This window comes from Anomaloglossus baeobatrachus, chromosome 5 (genome assembly GCF_048569485.1).
Source record: "Anomaloglossus baeobatrachus isolate aAnoBae1 chromosome 5, aAnoBae1.hap1, whole genome shotgun sequence".
Lineage (NCBI taxonomy): Eukaryota > Metazoa > Chordata > Amphibia > Anura > Aromobatidae > Anomaloglossus > Anomaloglossus baeobatrachus.
The window spans coordinates 438,438,481-438,458,273 of NC_134357.1; the positions used below are offsets into that span (position 1 = coordinate 438,438,481).

The 19,793-nt window shown below is 54.4% G+C and overlaps 1 protein-coding gene across 3 annotated transcripts in view; it reads right to left on the reverse strand.

The window, feature by feature from the left end:
- RPS21 (ribosomal protein S21) overlaps positions 1–19,793 on the reverse strand; it is a 51,714-nt gene that overhangs the window by 28,774 nt on the left and 3,147 nt on the right. The gene's annotated exons all lie outside the window — the stretch shown is intronic.

Consider the following 19,793-nt stretch of genomic DNA (forward strand, 5'->3'; position numbering starts at 1 on the left):
TGAATAGCGGGTAAGAGGCTGCAGAAATCCTTGTCTGGGTCTCCCCGGCTCCCCTCTGCAGCGCAGCGTGTCAGCAGGAATGGCTGCCGGCGTCTGTGGAGAGGGGCGGTCCGTGGGAGTTCCCAAACAAAAGTGCGGGAAACAGTGTCCCCTCTGTGCCGATTGTGAGGGCTGGAGTATGTAAAAACGACTCCAGCCCTCGGCGCTGATGCACTGGCCAGCGTCCCGCCCCTCTCCTGACTGGCAGGTCTGGGGGCGGGAACGAACGGAAGCAGGCCGCAAAAGCCGGGGACTCGAGTTATCAGCGCGGCCGCCGTAAAAGCGCGGGCCGCGCTGAAGTCCCCGGCGCACCACAAGTGCCAGCCGCGCCGCAGTCCCAGCGGCCGGCGCGACCGATTCCAATAAGTGTGCCTGCTTCAGCGAAGCTGAATGAGGCCATGGCACAAGCGCCGTAGCGCTGCTGTCCCCCGGCGCACTACAACACCCAGCATGCTGCGGTGTGAGCGCCTGCACGGGGACACAGAGTACCTTGAGGAAGCAGGGCCATGTCCCTGATGTACTCCGCTCCATCCAGCATCTTCTCCAGGGGCTGTAGATGGAGCACGGTCTCAGTGCCTGGAGACCAGTAAATCCCACTTCACCCAGAGCCCTGTAAAAAGGGATGGGGAAGGAATCAGCATGTGGGCTCCTGCCGCCGTACCCGCAATGGGTACCTCAACCTTACAAACACCTCCGACATACAGTGGGGTGAGAAGGGAGCATGCTGGGAGCCCTGTATGGGCCCTCTTTTCTTCCATCCGACATAGTCAGCAGCTGCTGCTGACTAAAAACAATGGAGCTATGCGTGCGTGTCTGACCTCCTTGCGCACAAAGCTAAAACTGAGGAATCTGTACTCCTACGGGAGGGTGTATAGCCAGAAGGGGAGGGGCCTTACACTTTTAAGTGTAGTTCTTTGTGCGGCCTCCAGAGGGCAGTAGCTATACACCCACTGTCTGGGTCTCCCAATTAGGAGCGAAAAAGAAAAAATCTTAATTACTCACCGGTAATGGGATTTTCAATAGCCCATGACAGCACCACCTGAGAGATGGGCGGAACCTCTCTCTCGGGTGGTGCTGTCATGGGCGGCAGGGAAAAGGATTTTTCTTAAGAAAATTTCTTGAGAGTGAAGGATTAGCACACCTGCGTTTTTACCGCGATTTGGTGCGTTTTTACCACTGGTTGCTCCCTGCGTTATTGTGCCATTATCTATGGTAACGCAGTTAGCTGCAGAAAAGAAGTGACATGCTCATTCTTTTTCTTAAGAAAATCTACTGAAAGAATTTTCTTAAGAAAAGAAGGGAATTTTGTTTACTTACCGTAAATTCCTTTTCTTCTAGCTCTAATTGGGAGACCCAGACAATTGGGTGTATAGGCTATGCCTCCGGAGGCCGCACAAAGTATTACACTCAAAAGTGTTAAGCCCCTCCCCTTCTGCCTATACACCCCCCGTGCTCCCACGGGCTCCTCAGTTTTGGTGCAAAAGCAAGAAGGAGGAAAAAGAATTATAAACTGGTTTAAAGTAACTTCAATCCGAAGGAATATCGGAGAACTGAAACCATTCAACATGAACAACATGTGTACACAAAAAAACAGGGGCGGGTGCTGGGTCTCCCAATTAGAGCTAGAAGAAAAGGAATTTACGGTAAGTAAACAAAATTCCCTTCTTCTTTGTCGCTCTATTGGGAGACCCAGACAATTGGGACGTCCAAAAGCAGTCCCTGGGTGGGTAAAATAATACCTCGTAAGAGAGCCGTAAAACGGCCTCTTCCTACAGGAGGGCAACCGCCGCCTGAAGGACTCGTCTACCTAGGCTGGCATCCGCCGAAGCATAGGTATGCACCTGATAGTGCTTCGTGAAAGTGTGCAGGCTCGACCAGGTAGCCGCCTGACACACCTGCTGAGCCGTAGCCTGGTGCCTCAAAGCCCAGGATGCGCCCACGGCTCTGGTAGAATGGGCCTTCAGCCCTGAGGGAACCGGAAGCCCAGCCGAACGGTAAGCTTCGATAATTGGCTCCTTGATCCACCGAGCCAGGGTTGATTTGGAAGCCTGTGACCCTTTACGCTGGCCAGCGACAAGGACAAAGAGTGCATCCGAGCGGCGCAGGGGCGCCGTACGAGAAATGTAGAGTCTGAGTGCTCTCACCAGATCTAACAAGTGCAAATCCTTTTCACATTGGTGAACTGGATGAGGATAAAGAAGGGAATTTTGTTACTTACCGTAAATTCCTTTTCTTCTAGCTCCTATTGGGAGACCCAGACGATTGGGTGTATAGCACTGCCTCCGGAGGCCACACAAAGCAATTACACTAAAAAGTGTAAGGCCCCTCCCCTTCTGGCTATACACCCCCAGTGGGATCACTGGCTCACCAGTTTTAGTGCAAAAGCAAGAAGGAGGAAAGCCAATAACTGGTTTAAACAAATTCACTCCGAAGTAACCTCGGAGAACTGAAAACCGTTCAACATGAACAACATGTGTACCCGAAAAACAACCAAAAATCCCGAAGGACAACAGGGCGGGTGCTGGGTCTCCCAATAGGAGCTAGAAGAAAAGGAATTTACGGTAAGTAACAAAATTCCCTTCTTCTTCGGCGCTCCATTGGGAGACCCAGACGATTGGGACGTCCAAAAGCTGTCCCTGGGTGGGTAAAGAATACCTCATGTTAGAGCTGCAAGACAGCCCTCCCCTATATGGAGGCAACTGCCGCCTGCAGGACTCTTCTACCTAGGCTGGCGTCCGCCGAAGCGTAGGTGTGCACCTGATAATGTTTGGTGAAAGTGTGCAGACTCGACCAGGTAGCTGCCTGGCACACCTGTTGAGCCGTAGCCTGGTGTCGCAATGCCCAGGACGCACCCACGGCTCTGGTAGAATGGGCCTTCAGCCCTGATGGAACCGGAAGCCCAGCAGAACGGTAGGCTTCAAGAATTGGTTCTTTGATCCATCGAGCCAGGGTGGCTTTGGAAGCCTGCGACCCTTTGCGCTTGCCAGCGACAAGGACAAAGAGTGCATCCGAGCGGCGCAGGGGCGCCGTGCGGGAAATGTAGATTCTGAGTGCTCTCACCAGATCTAACAAATGTAAATCCTTCTCATACCGATGAACTGCATGAGGACAAAACGAAGGTAAAGAGATATCCTGATTAAGATGAAAAGAGGATACCACCTTCGGGAGAAACTCCTGAATGGGGCGCAGCCCTACCTTGTCCTGGTGGAAGACCAGGAAGGGAGCCTTGCATGATAGCGCTGCCAGCTCAGACACTCTCCGAAGAGATGTGATCGCTACCAGAAAAACCACTTTCTGTGATAGTCTAGAAAGTGAAACCTCCCTCAGAGGCTCGAAGGGCGGCTTCTGGAGGGCAACTAGTACCCTGTTCAGATCCCATGGATCTAACGGCCGCTTGTACGGGGGTACGATATGGCAAACCCCCTGTAGGAACGTGCGCACCTTAGGAAGGCGTGCCAAACGCCTCTGAAAAAAGACGGATAGCGCCGAGACCTGACCTTTAAGGGAGCCGAGCGACAAACCTTTTTCTAACCCAGATTGCAGGAAAGAAAGAAAGGTAGACAATGCAAATGGCCAGGGAGACACTCCCTGAGCAGAGCACCAGGATAAGAATATCCTCCACGTTCTGTGGTAGATCTTAGCGGACGTGGGCTTCCTAGCCTGTCTCATGGTGGCAACGACCCCTTGGGATAATCCTGAAGACGCTAGGATCCAGGACTCAATGGCCACACAGTCAGGTTCAGGGCCGCAGAATTCCGATGGAAAAACGGCCCTTGGGACAGTAAGTCTGGTCGGTCTGGTAGTGCCCACGGTTGGCCGACCGTGAGCTGCCACAGATCCGGATACCACGCCCTCCTCGGCCAGTCTGGAGCGACGAGTATGACGCGGCTGCAATCGGATCTGATCTTGCGTAGCACTCTGGGCAAGAGTGCCAGAGGTGGAAACACATAAGGGAGCCGGAACTGCGACCAATCTTGCACTAGGGCGTCTGCCGCCAGCGCCCTTTGATCGCGAGACCGTGCCATGAAGGTTGGGACCTTGTTGTTGTGCCGGGACGCCATGAGGTCGACGTCCGGCCTTCCCCATCGGCGACAGATTTCCTGAAACACGTCTGGGTGAAGGGACCATTCCCCTGCGTCCATGCCCTGGCGACTGAGGAAGTCTGCTTCCCAGTTTTCTACGCCGGGGATGTGAACTGCGGATATGGTGGAGGCCGTGGCTTCCACCCACATCAGAATCCGCCGGACTTCCTGGAAGGCTTGCCGACTGCGTGTCCCCCCTTGGTGGTTGATGTATGCCACCGCTGTGGAGTTGTCCGACTGAATTCGGATCTGCCTTCCTTCCAGCCACTGCTGGAAGGCTAGTAGGGCAAGATACACTGCTCTGATTTCCAGAACATTGATCTGAAGGGTGGACTCCTGCTGAGTCCACGTACCCTGAGCCCTGTGGTGGAGAAAAACTGCTCCCCACCCTGACAGACTCGCGTCTGTCGTGACCACCGCCCAAGACGGTGGTAGGAAGGATCTTCCCTGTGATAATGAGGTGGGAAGAAGCCACCACTGCAGAGAGTCCTTGGCCGTCTGGGAAAGGGAGACTTTCCTGTCCAGGGATTTTGACTTCCCGTCCCATTGGCGGAGAATGTCCAATTGAAGTGGGCGCAGATGAAACTGCGCAAACGGAACCGCCTCCATTGCCGCCACCATCTTCCCGAGGAAGTGCATGAGGCGTCTTAAGGAGTGCGACTGATCTTGAAGGAGAGCCTGCACCCCAGTCTGTAGAGACCGCTGCTTGTCCAGCGGAAGCTTCACTATCGCTGAGAGAGTATGAAACTCCATGCCAAGATACGTTAGTGATTGGGTCGGTGACAGATTTGACTTTGAGAAGTTGATGATCCACCCGAACGTCTGGAGAGTCTCCAGTGCAACAGTCAAGCTTAGTTGGCATGCCTCTTGAGAGGGTGCCTTGACCAGTAGATCGTCCAAGTAAGGGATCACAGAGTGTCCCTGAGAGTGCAAGACTGCTACCACTGCCGCCATGATCTTGGTGAACACCCGTGGGGCTGTCGCGAGACCAAATGGCAGAGCTACGAACTGAAGATGGTCGTCTCCTATCACGAAGCGTAGAAAGCGTTGGTGCTCTGTAGCAATCGGCACGTGGAGATAAGCATCCTTGATGTCTATTGACGCTAGGAAATCTCCTTGAGACATTGAGGCAATGACTGAGCGGAGGGATTCCATCCGGAACCGCCTGGCGTTCACATGCTTGTTGAGCAGTTCTAGGTCCAGAACAGGACGGAATGAGCCGTCCTTTTTTGGTACCACAAAGAGATTGGAGTAAAAACCTTGACCTCGTTCCTGAAGAGGAACAGGGACCACCACTCCATCTGCTCTTAGAGAAGTCACCGCCTGCAGAAGGGCATCTGCTCGGTCGGGATGTGGGGAAGTTCTGAAGAACCGAGGCGGAGGCCGAGAACTGAACTCTATCCTGTACCCGTGAGACCAAATGTCTGTTACCCACCGGTCTTTGACCTGTGGCAGCCAAATGTCGCAAAAGCGGGAGAGCCTGCCACCGACCGAGGATGCGGAGGGAGGCGGCCGAAAGTCATGAGGCAGCCGCCTTGGAAGCGGTACCTCCGGTTGCTTTCTTGGGGCGTGAGTGAGCCCGCCAGGAATCAGAGCTCCTTTGCTCTTTCTGAGTCCCTTTGGACGAGGAGAATTGGGGCTTGCCCGAGCCTCGAAAGGACCGAAACTTTGACTGCCACTTCCTCTGTGGAGGTTTGCTTGATCTGGGCTGGGGTAAGGAGGAGTCCTTACCTTTGGACTGTTTAATGATTTCCGCCAATTGCTCACCAAACAGTCTGTCTCCAGATAATGGCAAGCTGGTTAAACATTTTTTAGAAGCAGAATCTGCTTTCCATTCCTTTAACCACAAGGCCCTGCGCAAAACTACAGAGTTGGCGGATGCCATTGAGGTACGGCTCGTAGAGTCCAGTACCGCATTGATAGCGTAGGTCGCAAACGCAGACATTTGCGTAGTTAGGGACGCCACTTGCGGCACTGCTGGACGTATGAGAGAGTCCACCTGTGCCAGACCAGCTGAAATAGCTTGGAGCGCCCACACGGCCGCGAATGCTGGAGCAAACGACGCGCCGATAGCTTCATAGACAGATTTCAACCAAAGGTCCATCTGTCTGTCATTGGCATCTTTAAGTGAAGCCCCATCCTCCACTGCAACTATGGATCTAGCTGCAAGCCTGGATATTGGAGGGTCCACTTTTGGACACTGGGTCCAGCGTTTGACCACGTCAGGGGGAAAAGGATAACGTGTATCCTTAAGGCGTTTAGAAAAACGCTTGTCCGGATAAGTATTGTGTTTCTGGATGGATTCTCTGAAGTCAGAGTGGTCCAGAAAAGTACTCAATTTACGCTTGGGATACAGGAAATGGAATTTCTCCTGCTGTGCAGCTGCCTCCTCTGCAGAAGGGGCTGGGGGAGAAATATCCAACAGCCTATTGATGGCCGCTATAAGGTCATTTACCATGGCGTCACCATCTGGCGTATCCAAATTGAGTGCGGCGTCAGGACAAGACTCCTGATCACCCACCTCTGAACCATCATATAGGGACCCTTCTCGCTGAGACCCTGATCCGCGTGATGACGTGGAGGGTCTCTCCCAGCGAGCTCGCTTAGGCGGACTGGGACTGTCATCGGAGTCAGAGCCCTCAGCCTGTGATGCCTGGGACCCCCTTGAAGTACGGATTAGTTCCAACTGAGGGGGACCGGGGAACATAGACACAGCAGTGTCTATGGTCTGAGCAACTGGCCTGGACTGCAAGGTCTCCAGGATTTTTGTCATAGTCACAGACATTTTATCAGCAAAGACTGCAAATCCTGTCCCCGTCACCGGGGCAGGGTTCACAGGCGTCTCTGCCTGGGCTACCACCACAATAGGCTCTGGCTGACGAAGTGCCACTGGGACTGAACATTGCACACAATGAGAGTCGTTGGAGCCTGCTGGTAGATTAGCCCCACATGCTGTACAAGCCGTGTATACAGCCCGTGCCTTGGCACCCTTGCGTTTTGCGGATGACATGCTGTTGTCTCCTCAAAGCAATATAGGGTGTACAGCCAAGAAGCGACCTTACAGTGCAGTATATAAATATATCTGGTACAGCGAAAAATATAACACTGTGGCACTAGTGGGGCCGCACGTATGTGCTGCTTACCGCCCGCTTATCGCGGGTGTGTGGTCGCCAGAAACCCCTAGCCTGGGTCCCCCAGAGCCTGCGTCCGATCTCCAGCCAGACTGCATGTGTATAATGGCTGCCGGCGTCCTGGGGAGCTGCAAGCCTGGGGGCGGGCCTAGGGCGTGCAGAGAAAAAGCGCGAAGCCTGTGTCCTACTGTGCTCAGTGAGAGGGCTGGAGCATGTAAATCGTGCTCCAGCCCTCGGCGCTGCCGATTGAACAGCGTCTCTCCCCTACCCTGATTGACAGGGTGGGGGGCGTTAACGAAGCGGAGCTAGGCCGCAGAAAACCGGGGACTAAAGTTAGAAGCGCCGCCGCCGTAAAAGCGCGGTCGGCGCGTCCCCGGCGCACTACAAGTCGCAGCTGCGCCGCCGCTCCAGGGGCGGTCGGCGCGGCGATCCACACACATAAAGTCCCCCAGTAATCTGCGGGGACTATAAGCCCAGCGCACAGCGCTACAGTCCCCGGCGCACTAGCACACCCAGCAAGCCTGGGGTGTGCGTGGCCTGCCATACGGGGACACAGAGTACCTGAAAGTTGCAGGGCCTTGTCCCTGAACGGCACTCCCGCTCCACATCCAGCAGGTTCTATAGGTCTGTGGATGGAGCCCGGCCTCAGGGCTTGGTGGCCGGTAAGATCCCACTTCCTCAGAGCCCCTCAGGGGGATGGGGAAGGAAAACAGCATGTGGGCTCCAGCCTCCGTACCCGCAATGGGTACCTCAACCTTACAAACCACAAGTGGGGTAAGAAGGGAGCATGCTGGGGGCCCCATATGGGCCCTCTTTTCTTCCATCCGATATAGTCAGCAGCTACTGCTGACTAAACAGTGGAGCTATGCGTGGATGTCTGACCTCCTTCGCACAAAGCAGAAAACTGGTGAGCCAGTGATCCCACTGGGGGTGTATAGCCAGAAGGGGAGGGGCCTTACACTTTTTAGTGTAATTGCTTTGTGTGGCCTCCGGAGGCAGTGCTATACACCCAATCGTCTGGGTCTCCCAATGGAGCGCCGAAGAAAAGAAGGTAAGGAGATATCCTGATTGAGATGAAAGGGGGATACCACCTTAGGGAGAAATTCCGGAACCGAACGCAGAACCTCCTTGTCCTGGTGAAACACCAGGAAGGGAGCTTTGCATGACAGTGCAGCTAGCTCAGACACTCTGCGAAGTGAAGTGACTGCTACTAGAAAAACCACTTTCTGCGAAAGGCGTGAGAGAGAAATATCCCTCATTGGCTCGAATGGTGGTTTCTGAAGAACCATCAGCACCCTGTTCAGATCCCAGGGTTCTAACGGCCGCTTGTAAGGAGGGACGATGTGACAAACCCCCTGCAGGAACGTGCGTACCTGTGGAAGTCTGGCTAGGCGCTTCTGGAAAAACACAGAGAGCGCTGAGACTTGTCCCTTAAGGGAGCCGAGCGACAAACCCTTTTCCAGTCCAGATTGAAGGAAGGACAGAAAAGTGGGCAAGGCAAAAGGCCAGGGAGAAATACCCTGAGCAGAGCACCATGACAGGAAAATTTTCCACGTCCTGTGGTAGATCTTGGCGGACGTTGGTTTCCTAGCTTGTCTCATAGTGGCAATGACGTCTTGAGATAACCCTGAGGACGCTAGGATCCAGGACTCAATGGCCACACAGTCAGGTTGAGGGCCGCAGAATTCAGATGGAAAAACGGCCCTTGAGATAGCAAGTCTGGTCGGTCTGGTAGTGCCCACGGTTGGCCGACCGTGAGATGCCACAGATCCGGGTACCACGACCGCCTCGGCCAGTCTGGAGCGACGAGGATGACGCGGCGGCAGTCGGCCCTGATCTTGCGTAACACTCTGGGCAACAGTGCCAGCGGAGGAAACACATAAGGGAGCTGAAACTGCGACCAATCCTGAACTAAGGCGACTGCCGCCAGAGCTCTGGGATCTTGAGACCGTGCCATGAACGCCGGTACCTTGTTGTTGTGCCGGGACGCCATGAGGTCGACGTCCGGCACCCACCAGCGGCAACAGATCTCCTGAAACACGTCCGGGTGAAGGGACCATTCCCCTGCGTCCATGCCCTGGCGACTGAGATAATCTGCTTCCCAGTTTTCCACGCCTGGAATGTGAACTGCGGAGATGGTGGAGGCCGTGGCTTCCACCCACAGCAGAATCCGCCGGACTTCCTGGAAGGCTTGCCGACTGCGTGTGCCGCCTTGGTGGTTGATGTATGCCACCGCTGTGGAATTGTCTGACTGAATTCTGATCTGCTTGCCTTCCAGCCACTGCTGGAACGCTTTCAGGGCAAGATACACTGCCCGTATTTCCAGAACATTGATCTGAAGCGAGGACTCTTGCTGGGTCCACGTACCCTGAGCCCTGTGGTGGAGAAAAACCGCTCCCCACCCTGACAGACTCGCGTCCGTCGTGACCACCTCCCAGGATGGGGGTAGGAAGGATTTCCCTTTCGATAATGAAGTGGGAAGAAGCCACCACCGAAGGGAAGCTTCGAGGGACGTCGGCTTCCTGTCCCATTTGCGTAGGATGTCCCATTGAAGAGGACGCAGGTGAAACTGCGCGAAAGGAACTGCCTCCATTGCTGCCACCATCTTCCCCAGGAAGTGCATGAGGCGCCTCAAGGTGTGTGACCGACCTTGAAGGAGAGATTGTACCCCTGTCTGTAATGACCGCTGCTTGATCAGCGGAAGCTTCACTATCGCTGAGAGGGTATGAAACTCCATGCCAAGGTATGTCAGCGATTGGGCCGGTGTCAGATTTGACTTTGGAAAATTGATGATCCACCCGAAACTCTGGAGAGTCTCCAGGGTAGCGTCGAGGCTGTGTTGGCATGCCTCTAGAGAGGGTGCCTTGATCAACAGATCGTCCAAGTACGGGATCACCGAGTGACCCTGAGAGTGGAGGACCGCTACTACAGTAGCCATAACCTTGGTGAAAACCCGTGGGGCTGTTGCCAGGCCGAACGGCAGTGCCACGAACTGCAGGTGTTCGTTCCCTATGGCAAAGCGCAAGAAGCGCTGGTGCTCTGGAGCAATTGGTACGTGGAGATAAGCATCTTTGATATCGATCGATGCAAGGAAATCTCCCTGGGACATTGAGGCGATGACGGAGCGGAGGGATTCCATCCGGAACCGCCTGGTTTTTACGTGTTTGTTGAGAAGTTTCAGGTCCAGGACAGGTCGGAAAGACCCGTCCTTCTTTGGGACCACAAACAAGTTGGAGTAAAAACCGTGGCCCTGTTGCTGAAGAGGAACAGGGACCACCACTCCTTCTGCCTTCAGAATGCCCAGCGCCTGCAGAAGAGCCTCGGCTCGTTCGGGAGGCGGGGATGACCTGAAGAATCGAGTCGGGGGACGAGAGGTGAACTCTATCTTGTAACCGTGAGACAGAATGTCTCTCACCCAACGGTCTTTTACCCGTGGCAGCCAGGTGTCGCAAAAGCGGGAGAGCCTGCCACCGACCGAGGATGCGGAGTGAGGATGCCGAAAGTCATGAGGAAGCCGCTTTGGTAGCGGCACCTCCGGTGGTCTGTTTAGGACGTGACTTAGACCGCCATGCATCAGAGTTCCTTTGATCTTTCTGAGGCCTTTTGGACGAGGAGAATTGGGACCTGCCCGCGCCCCGAAAGGACCGAAACCTCGACTGCCCCTTCCTCTGTTGGGGTATGTTCGGTTTGGGCTGGGGTAAGGATGTATCCTTTCCCTTGGATTGTTTGATGATTTCATCCAAACGCTCGCCAAACAATCGTTCGCCAGAAATTGGCAAACTGGTTAAGCGCTTTTTGGAAACAGAATCCCGATAGCTTCATAGATGGATTTCAACCAGAGCTCCATCTGCCTGTCAGTGGCATCTTTGAGTGAAGCCCCATCTTCCACTGCAAGTATGGATCTAGCTGCCAGTCTGGAGATTGGAGGATCCACTTTGGGACACTGAGTCCAACTCTTGACCACGTCAGGGGGAAAGGGATAACGTGCATCCTTAAGGCGCTTAGAAAAACGCTTATCTGGACAAGCATGGTGATTCTGGACTGCCTCTCTGAAATCAGAGTGGTCCAGAAACATACTCGGTGTACGCTTGGGAAACCTGAAACGGAATTTCTCCTGCTGGGAAGCCGACTCCTCCGCCGAAGGAGCTGAGGGAGAAATATCCAACATACGATTGATGGACGCAATAAGGTCGTTCACTATGGCGTCCCCGTGCGGAGTATCAAGATTGAGAGCGGCCTCAGGATCAGAATCCTGATCAGCTACTTCCGCGTCATCAACCAGCGATTCCCCTCGCTGAGACCCTGAACAATATGATGATGTCGAGGGAAAATCTAAGCGAGCTCGCTTAGTCGGTCTGGGGCTGGGGTCTGTGTCAGAACCCTCAGCTTGGGATCCATGAGATACCCCGGGAGGACATTGTTGGTCCAGCTGAGGTGGGCCAGGGAACAAAGAATCAACAGAGTCCCTGTGCTGAGATACCGGTCTGGACTGCAAGGCTTCCAGTATCTTAGCCATAGTCTCAGAGAGTTTTGCAAACTCCGTCCCTGTCACCTGAACAGTGTTAGCAGGTGGCTCCCCCTGGGCCCCCCCCTAGCAGAGGCTCTGGCTGATTAAGTGCCACAGGGGCCGAACAGTGCCTACAATGAGGGTCAGTGGAACCTGCCGGTAGCGGGGTCGTACATGCGGCGCAGGCAACATAATAAGCCTGTGTTTTGGCACCCCTGCCTTTCGTGGGCGCCATGCTATTATCTTCCCTGAGCAACACAATAGGGTATATAGCCAGAAATCAACTGTGCACTATACGGTGTAAAATAAACATATAATGTTACACTACTGCACAATGGGGCTAGCACCACAGGTGCTGCTTACCACCCGCTTAAAGCGGTTGTGAGGCCACCAGAGTCCCTGCCTGGGTCTCCCAGATTTTGTCCCCCTCTGCAGCGTCCGAGGAGCTGACAGGAATGCGTCCTGAGGAGAGGAGAGAGCCGTGGGCGTGACCCAGAAAGAGCGGGAACTGGTGCCTGCACTGTGCACAGTGAGGGGAGTGGAGTATGCAAAGCATGCTCCAGCCCTCAGTGCTGCTCGTTCTGTGCAGCGTCCCGCCCTTCCCCTGCCTGTCAGGGCTGTGGGCGGGAGGAAAGGAAACTAGGCTGCAAAAAAGCCGGGGACTCTAGTAATAAACGCGGCCGCCGTAAAAGCGCGGCCGGCGTGGAAGTCCCCGGCGCACTACAAGTCCCAGCCGCGCCGCAGTTGGCAGCGGCGGTCAGTGCGGCAGTCCCTATACATAAACACACTCAGCAACGCTGAGTGTGTAATGGCACATATTAACCCGGTCAGCGCCGCGGTCCCCGGTGCACTAGCACACCCAGCAAAGCTGGAGTGTTGCTGTGCGCGGTCCCCACGGGGACACAGAGTACCTCCAAGTAGCAGGGCCATGTCCCTGAACGATACCCGGCTCCTATCCAGCAGGCTCCACAGGAGTTGTGGATGAAGCACGGTCTCCTGTGCCTGGAGACCGATAGGATCCCACTTCCACCAGAGCCCTGAGGGGGATGGGGAAGGAAAACAGCATGTGGGCTCCAGCCTCCGTACCCGCAATGGATACCTCAACCTTACAACACCGCCGACAAGAGTGGGGTGAGAAGGGAGCATGCTGGGGGCCCTATATGGGCCCACTTTTCTTCCATCCGACATGGTCAGCAGCTGCTGCTGACCAATCTGTGGAGCTGTGCGTGCGTGTCTGACCTCCTTCGCACAAAGCAAAAAAACTGAGGAGCCCGTGGGAGCACGGGGGGTGTATAGGCAGAAGGGGAGGGGCTTAACACTTTTGAGTGTAATACTTTGTGCGGCCTCCGGAGGCATAGCCTATACACCCAATTGTCTGGGTCTCCCAATAGAGCGACAAAGAAAAACGCAGTGTGCGCACAGCTAATTTTTTTTGCCATAGGTTTGGCTGGGGAATGTCTGCAGAAAAGGTTACAAGAATTTCTCAAGAAATTTCTGCAGCAAAAAAGGGAATTTTGTTTACTTACCGTAAATTCCTTTTCTTCTAGCTCCTATTGGGAGACCCAGACAATTGGGGTGTATAGCTTCTGCCTCTGGAGGCCACACAAAGTATTACACTTTAAAAAGCGTAACCCCTCCCCTCTGCCTATACACCCTCCCGTGGACCACGGGCTCCTCAGTTTTGGTGCAAAAGCAGGAAGGAGAAAACTTATAAATTGGTCTAAGGTAAATTCAATCCGAAGGATGTTCGGAGAACTGAAGACCATGAACCATAAGAACAATTCAACATGAACAACATGTGTACACAAAAGAACAACCAGCCCGAAGGGCACAGAGCAGGGGCTGTGTCTCCCAATAGGAGCTAGAAGAAAAGGAATTTACGGTAAGTAAACAAAATTCCCTTTTTCTTTGTCGCTCCATTGGGAGACCCAGACAATTGGGACGTCCAAGAGCAGTCCCTGGGTGGGTAAAAGAATACCTCAATCGAAAGAGCCGAAAAACGGCCCTCTTACAGGTGGGCAACCGCCGCCTGAAGGACTCGCCTACCTAGACTGGCGTCTGCCGACGCATAGGTATGCACTTGATAGTGCTTCGTAAAAGTGTGCAGACTAGACCACGTAGCTGCCCGACACACCTGCTGAGCCGTCGCCCGGTGCCGCAAAGCCCAGGACGCACCTACAGCTCTGGTAGAATGGGCTTTCAACCCTGAAGGAAGTGGAAGCCCAGAAGAACGGTAGGCCTCGAGAATCGGTTCCTTGATCCACCGGGCCAAGGTTGACTTGGAGGCCTGAGAGCCCTTACGCTGGCCAGCGACAAGGACAAAGAGCGCATCTGAACGGTGCAGGGGCACCGCGCGAGACACGTAGAACCGGAGTGCTCTCACTAGATCCAAAGAGTGCAAATCCTTTTCACACTGGTGAATTGAATAGGGCAAAAGGAAGGCAAGGAGATATCCTGATTTAGATGAAAAGGGGATACCACCTTAGGGAGAAATTCCGGGACCGGACGGAGAACCACCTTATCCTGGTGAAAAACCAGGAAGGGAGCTTTGCATGACAGCGCTGCAAGCTCAGACACTCTCCGAAGAGACGTGACTGCCACTAGGAAGGCCACCTTCTGCGAAAGACGGGAGAGAGAGACATCCCGCAGTGGCTCAAAAGGCGGCTTTTGAAGAGCCGTCAGGACCCTGTTAAGGTCCCAAGGTTCCAACGGACGTTTGTAAGGTGGAACTATGTGGCAGACCCCCTGCAGGAACGTGCGGACCTGCGGAAGCCTGGCTAGACGCTTTTGAAAAAACACGGAGAGCGCCGACACTTGGCCCTTGATAGAGCCGAGGGACAAACCCTTGTCCACTCCAGATTGAAGGAAAGAAAGGAATGTGGGTAAGGCAAACGGCCATGGAGAAAAACCGTTAGCAGTGCACCAGGACAGGAAGATTTGCCAAGACCTATAATAGATCTTGGCGGACATTGGCTTCCTGGCCTGTCTCATGGTGGCAATGACATCCTGAGATAACCCTGAAGACGCTAGGAGCCAGGACTCAATGGCCACACAGTCAGGTTGAGGGCCACAGAATTCAGATGGAAAAACGGACCTTGTGACAGCAAGTCTGGGCGGTCTGGAAGTGCCCACGGTTGACCCACCGTGAGATGCCACAGATCCGGATACCACGACCGCCTCGGCCAGTCTGGAGCGACGAGAAAGGCGCGACGGCAGTCGGACCTGATCTTGCGTAGTACTCTGGGCAGCATTGCCAGAGGGGGAAACACATACGGCAGTCGAAACTGCGACCAATCCTGCACTAACGCGTCCGCCGCCAGAGCTCTGTGATCCTGAGACCGTACCATTAAGGCCGGGACCTTGTTGTTGTGCCATGACGCCATGAGATCGACGTCCGGCGTTCCCCAGCGGCGACAGATCTCCCGAAACACGTCTGGGTGAAGAGACCATTCCCTCGCGTCCATGCCCTGACGACTGAGAAAATCTGCTTCCCAGTTTTCTACGCCCGGGATGTGAACTGCAGAGATGGTGGAGCCTGTGTCTTCCACCCACTGCAGAATCCGCCGGACTTCCTGGAAGGCCAGACGACTGCGAGTGCCGCCTTGGTGATTGATGTAGGCGACGGCAGTGGCGTTGTCCGACTGGATTCGGATCTGCCTGCCCTCCAGCCACCGATGGAAAGCCAATAGGGCTAGATATACTGCCCTTATCTCCAGAATATTGATCTGAAGGGACGATTCTATCGGAGTCCAGGTTCCTTGAGCCCTGTGGTGGAGAAAAACCGCTCCCCAACCTGACAGGCTCGCGTCCGTGGTGACCACAGCCCAGGTTGGGGGTAGGAATGATCTTCCTCCCGACAGATGTGGGTAGGAGCCACCACTGAAGTGATGTTTTGGTCGCGAGGGAAAGAGACGTTCTTGTCGAGGGAAGCCGCACTCTTGTCCCATTTGCGGAGAATATCCCATTGGAGTGGCCGTAGATGAAATTGTGCAAACGGCACTGCCTCCATAGCTGCCACCATCTTCCCCAGGAAGTGCATGAGGCGCCTTAAGGGGTGTGATTGACTCCGACGAAGTGATTGCACCCCTGCCTGCAGAGAAAGCTGTTTGTCCCGCGGTAGCTTGACTAACGCTGGCTGTGTGTGAAACTCCATCCCAAGGGAAGTCAGTGATTGGGTTGGTGTCAACTTGGATTTCGGGAAGTTGATGATCCACCCGAACTGCTGGAGTCGCCAGAGTGACGGTAAGGCTTTGTTGACACGCCACCCGAGAAGGGGCCCTGACTAGGAGATCGTCCAAGTAGGGGATCACCAAGTGGCCCTGAGAGTGTAGGACCGCCACGACGGATGCCATGACTTTGGTGAAAACCCGTGGGGCTGTCGCCAGGCCGAAGGGCAATGCGACGAACTGGAGGTGTTCGTCCCTGATGGCGAAACGCAGGAAACGTTGATGTTCGGGTGCGATCGGCACATGGAGATAAGCATCCTTGATGTTGATCGATGCCAGGAAGTCTCCTTGTGACAATGAGGCGATGACTGAGCGGAGAGATTCCATCCGAAACCGTCTGGTTCTCACATGTCTGTTGAGTAGCTTGAGGTCCAGAACGGGACGGAATGACCCGTCCTTTTTGGGCACTACGAACAAGTTGGAGTAAAAGCCGCGACCACGTTCCTGAGGGGGAACGGGGATCACAACACCTTCTGACTTCAGAGCGTCCACTGCCTGAAAAAGTGCATCGGCCTGAGCGGGGGGCAGGGAGGTTCTGAAGAAACGAGCCGCAGGACGTGAGCTGAACTCTATCCTGTAACCCTGAGACAGAATGTCTCTCACCCATCGGTCTTGAACGTGTGGCCACCAGGCGTCTCCAAAGCGGGAGAGCCTGCCACCGACCGAGGATGCGGCTAGGGGAGGCTGAGAGTCATGAGGAGGCCGTCTTGGAGGCAGTGCCTCCTGCGGCCTTTTGGGGAACCGAAACTGGTGTTTCTCCTGCTGAGAAGCAGACTCCTCCACATGAGGAGGCGGGGGAGAGAGATCCAACACCTGGTTGATGGATGAGATAAGATCATTTACTAAGGCATCCCCCTCAGGTGTATCAAGGTTAAGGGCGAAGTCAGGGTCAGAGCCCTGAGCTCCCACATCGGCCTCGTCTTCCTGAGAGTCCTCCGAGCAGCGTGAGGAAGACGGGGAAGAGTCCCAGCGAGACCGCTTTGCCGGTCTGGGACTGCGGTCCGGGCAGGAGTCCTCCGCCTGAGACCTAGGGGCCAACCTGGGAGCGCGCTGCGGCGCGGACCGAGAGGGGCCTGGAGGAGACAAGCTAACAGGAACCGGGGCCTGTGAAGGGTCCGGTCTGGATTGCAATGCCTCTAGGAGCCTAGAAGACCATTTGTCCAAAGACTGTGCCATGGATTGAGAAAGGGACTGAGAGAGTTTCTCAGCAAAAGAGGCCAACCCCTGTGACTCTGTCCCTGCATGTTCAGGGGGAGCAGGGGGGTCTACCTGAGCCGAGGGGCCCACCAGTGCCCGAGGCTCCGGCTGAGCAAGCGTGGCAGGAGTCGAACACTGCTCACAATGAGGGTACGTGGATCCCGCCGGCAACATAGCCCCACAAGAGGTACAGGCCGCGAAAAAAACCTGTGCCTTAGCAGTTTTGCTCCTTGTGGACGACATGCTGTGGTCTCCCAGGAGAGTGACCAACTGAGGGTATATAGGGACCAAGGTATGCGGACTGACCGAACAGATAGATAGATAGATAGATAGATATATATATATCTATCTATATCTATACCGGCACCCCAGGGGGGCCAGCACCGGGTGACCGGTGTGGCTTACCGACCGCTAACGAGCGGAGTGTGTCCTCCAGATTCCCTGCCTTGGATCCCCCGGAGCTGCTGAGCTGTTCACTGAGAAGCATCCACCAGCAGAATGCCAGAAAATGGTCGCCGGAGCTCTCAGGGGAGGAGTGGAGCCGAGGGCGGCGCCAGCCAAGAGCGGGAATCTGGGGTCCCCACAGTGGTCAGTGAGGGGGGAGGAAGACATGCAGGATGCTCCAGCCCTCACATCCGACGTCATGCCGGAGAACCCGCCCTTACCCCTGACAGGCAGGCCCGGGGGTGGGATTTTTGCGACTAGGCCGCGGTGAAGCCGGGGACTAAATTTGAGGCCGCGCCCGACAAGCAGGCACGGTCGGCGCGGAAGTCCACCGGCCTCAGTTTTAAAACTACCGCGGCTCCCAGGAAGAAGGTGCGCTCTCTGTACGATCCCCGACAGGGATACAGAGTACCTTTAAGTTGCAGGGCCCGGTCCCTGGGGTTGAAGAGGCTCCGGTCCGGCATGTTCCCTCAGGGGCTGCGGATGGAGCACGGTCCCAGCAAATGGAAGACCGCTCAGGATCCCACTTCTCCCAGAGCCGCTAAGGGATGGTTAAGGAGACTGCATGTGGCTCCAGCCTCTGTACCCGCAATGGGTACCTCAACCTTAACAACACCGCCGACATAGTGGGGTGAGAAGGGAACATGCCGGGGACCCCGTGGGGGTCCTCTTTTCTTCCAACCGACATATGTGCCTCCTTCCACACAAAGCATAAAACTGAGGAGCCCGTGGCCCACGGGAGGGTGTATAGGCAGAGGAGAGGGGTTACACTTTTTAAAGTGTAATACTTTGTGTGGCCTCCAGAGGCAGAAGCTATACACCCCAATTGTCTGGGTCTCCCAATGGAGCGACAAAGAAAACGCAGGTAAAAAACGAAGTGTGTGAACACAGCCTTAGAAAGATTTTTTTTATGTTATAGAGCGCGGCCTAGTCTCATATATACTGGAATGCTGTATACAGGGGCTCACTGGTGGTGGCCGCAGCTCATAAGGGAAAATCCTGGTGACAGGTTCCCCCCTTGGAGGGGTTTTCCACTACTCTGACAATCTTTTCTCAATTGCTATATTATCCAGTCTATAATAAAAACTGCTATACTCCCCTCCAGTGCCATTACAAGGACATTGGTGCCTCGCATTACGTCACGTGAGCGCTGCAGCCAATCATCAGCGGCTTCTGTCCCACTACTTTCAGAGAAAACTGACACCCAGAAAAAGCAGAGCGGCTGCTGGTCTCTGACTTACATCAAATGTTAAATCCAAAGAAAGTGAGAATACAGTGGTCAGCGATTGCCTGCAGGGCTCACGATGTATGAGAGCCACGGGGGACAGTGGCCGTTCCAATGGAGGTGAGAATAAGGGGTGTTATAGCAATTGAAAAGGGTTTGTCAAAGTAGTGGACAACCCCTTAACCTCTTCACGACACATGATGTAATGGGACATTGTGGATCGTGTGAGGTTAATCCCCGCCGCCTGCAGTCCGCGGCGATCCGCGCACATATCAGCTGATGTCGACAGCTGACGTGTGCCTGCCAGGCACGAGTGGAATCGCGTTCCACCCGCGCCTATTAACCCATTACATCTCGCTGACAAAATCTGACAGCTAGATGTATCAACGTGCCGCCATAAGCATAACTTAGTAGAAAAAGCAGAAAGGATCCAGCTCCATGGTCTCAGTAAAATTTCCAAGGCTTTATTACAAAAATCAAGAAAATCCAACAAAAAGGCACTTACAAAGGTAATATAAAAAGCCTCAAGGTGGGCAAATTATAGAAACCAGCAACGCGTTTCAGACAGTTCTTGTCCTTTATCAAAGCTTCGATAAAGGACAAGAACTGTCTGAAACGCGTTGCTGGTTTCTATGATCATTTGCCCACCTTGAGGCTTTTTATATTATTTTTGTAAGTGCCTTTTTGGATTTTCTTGATTTTTGTAATAAAGCCTTGGAAATTTTACTGAGCACAAGGAGCTGGATCCTTTCTGCTTTTTCTACTGATGTTCACACCGGACAGGGTGTTTTCCATGCTACAAGGAGATGGGGGCCAAGGCGAGCAGGATTTTTCTCTGTTATTGATAAGCATAACATACCCAGCCCCACTGGAAGTCACGTGACGTGATCAAGTGACTTCCGCTGGTTGTCATGGCAGCACAGGGTCATATGATGACTCCTG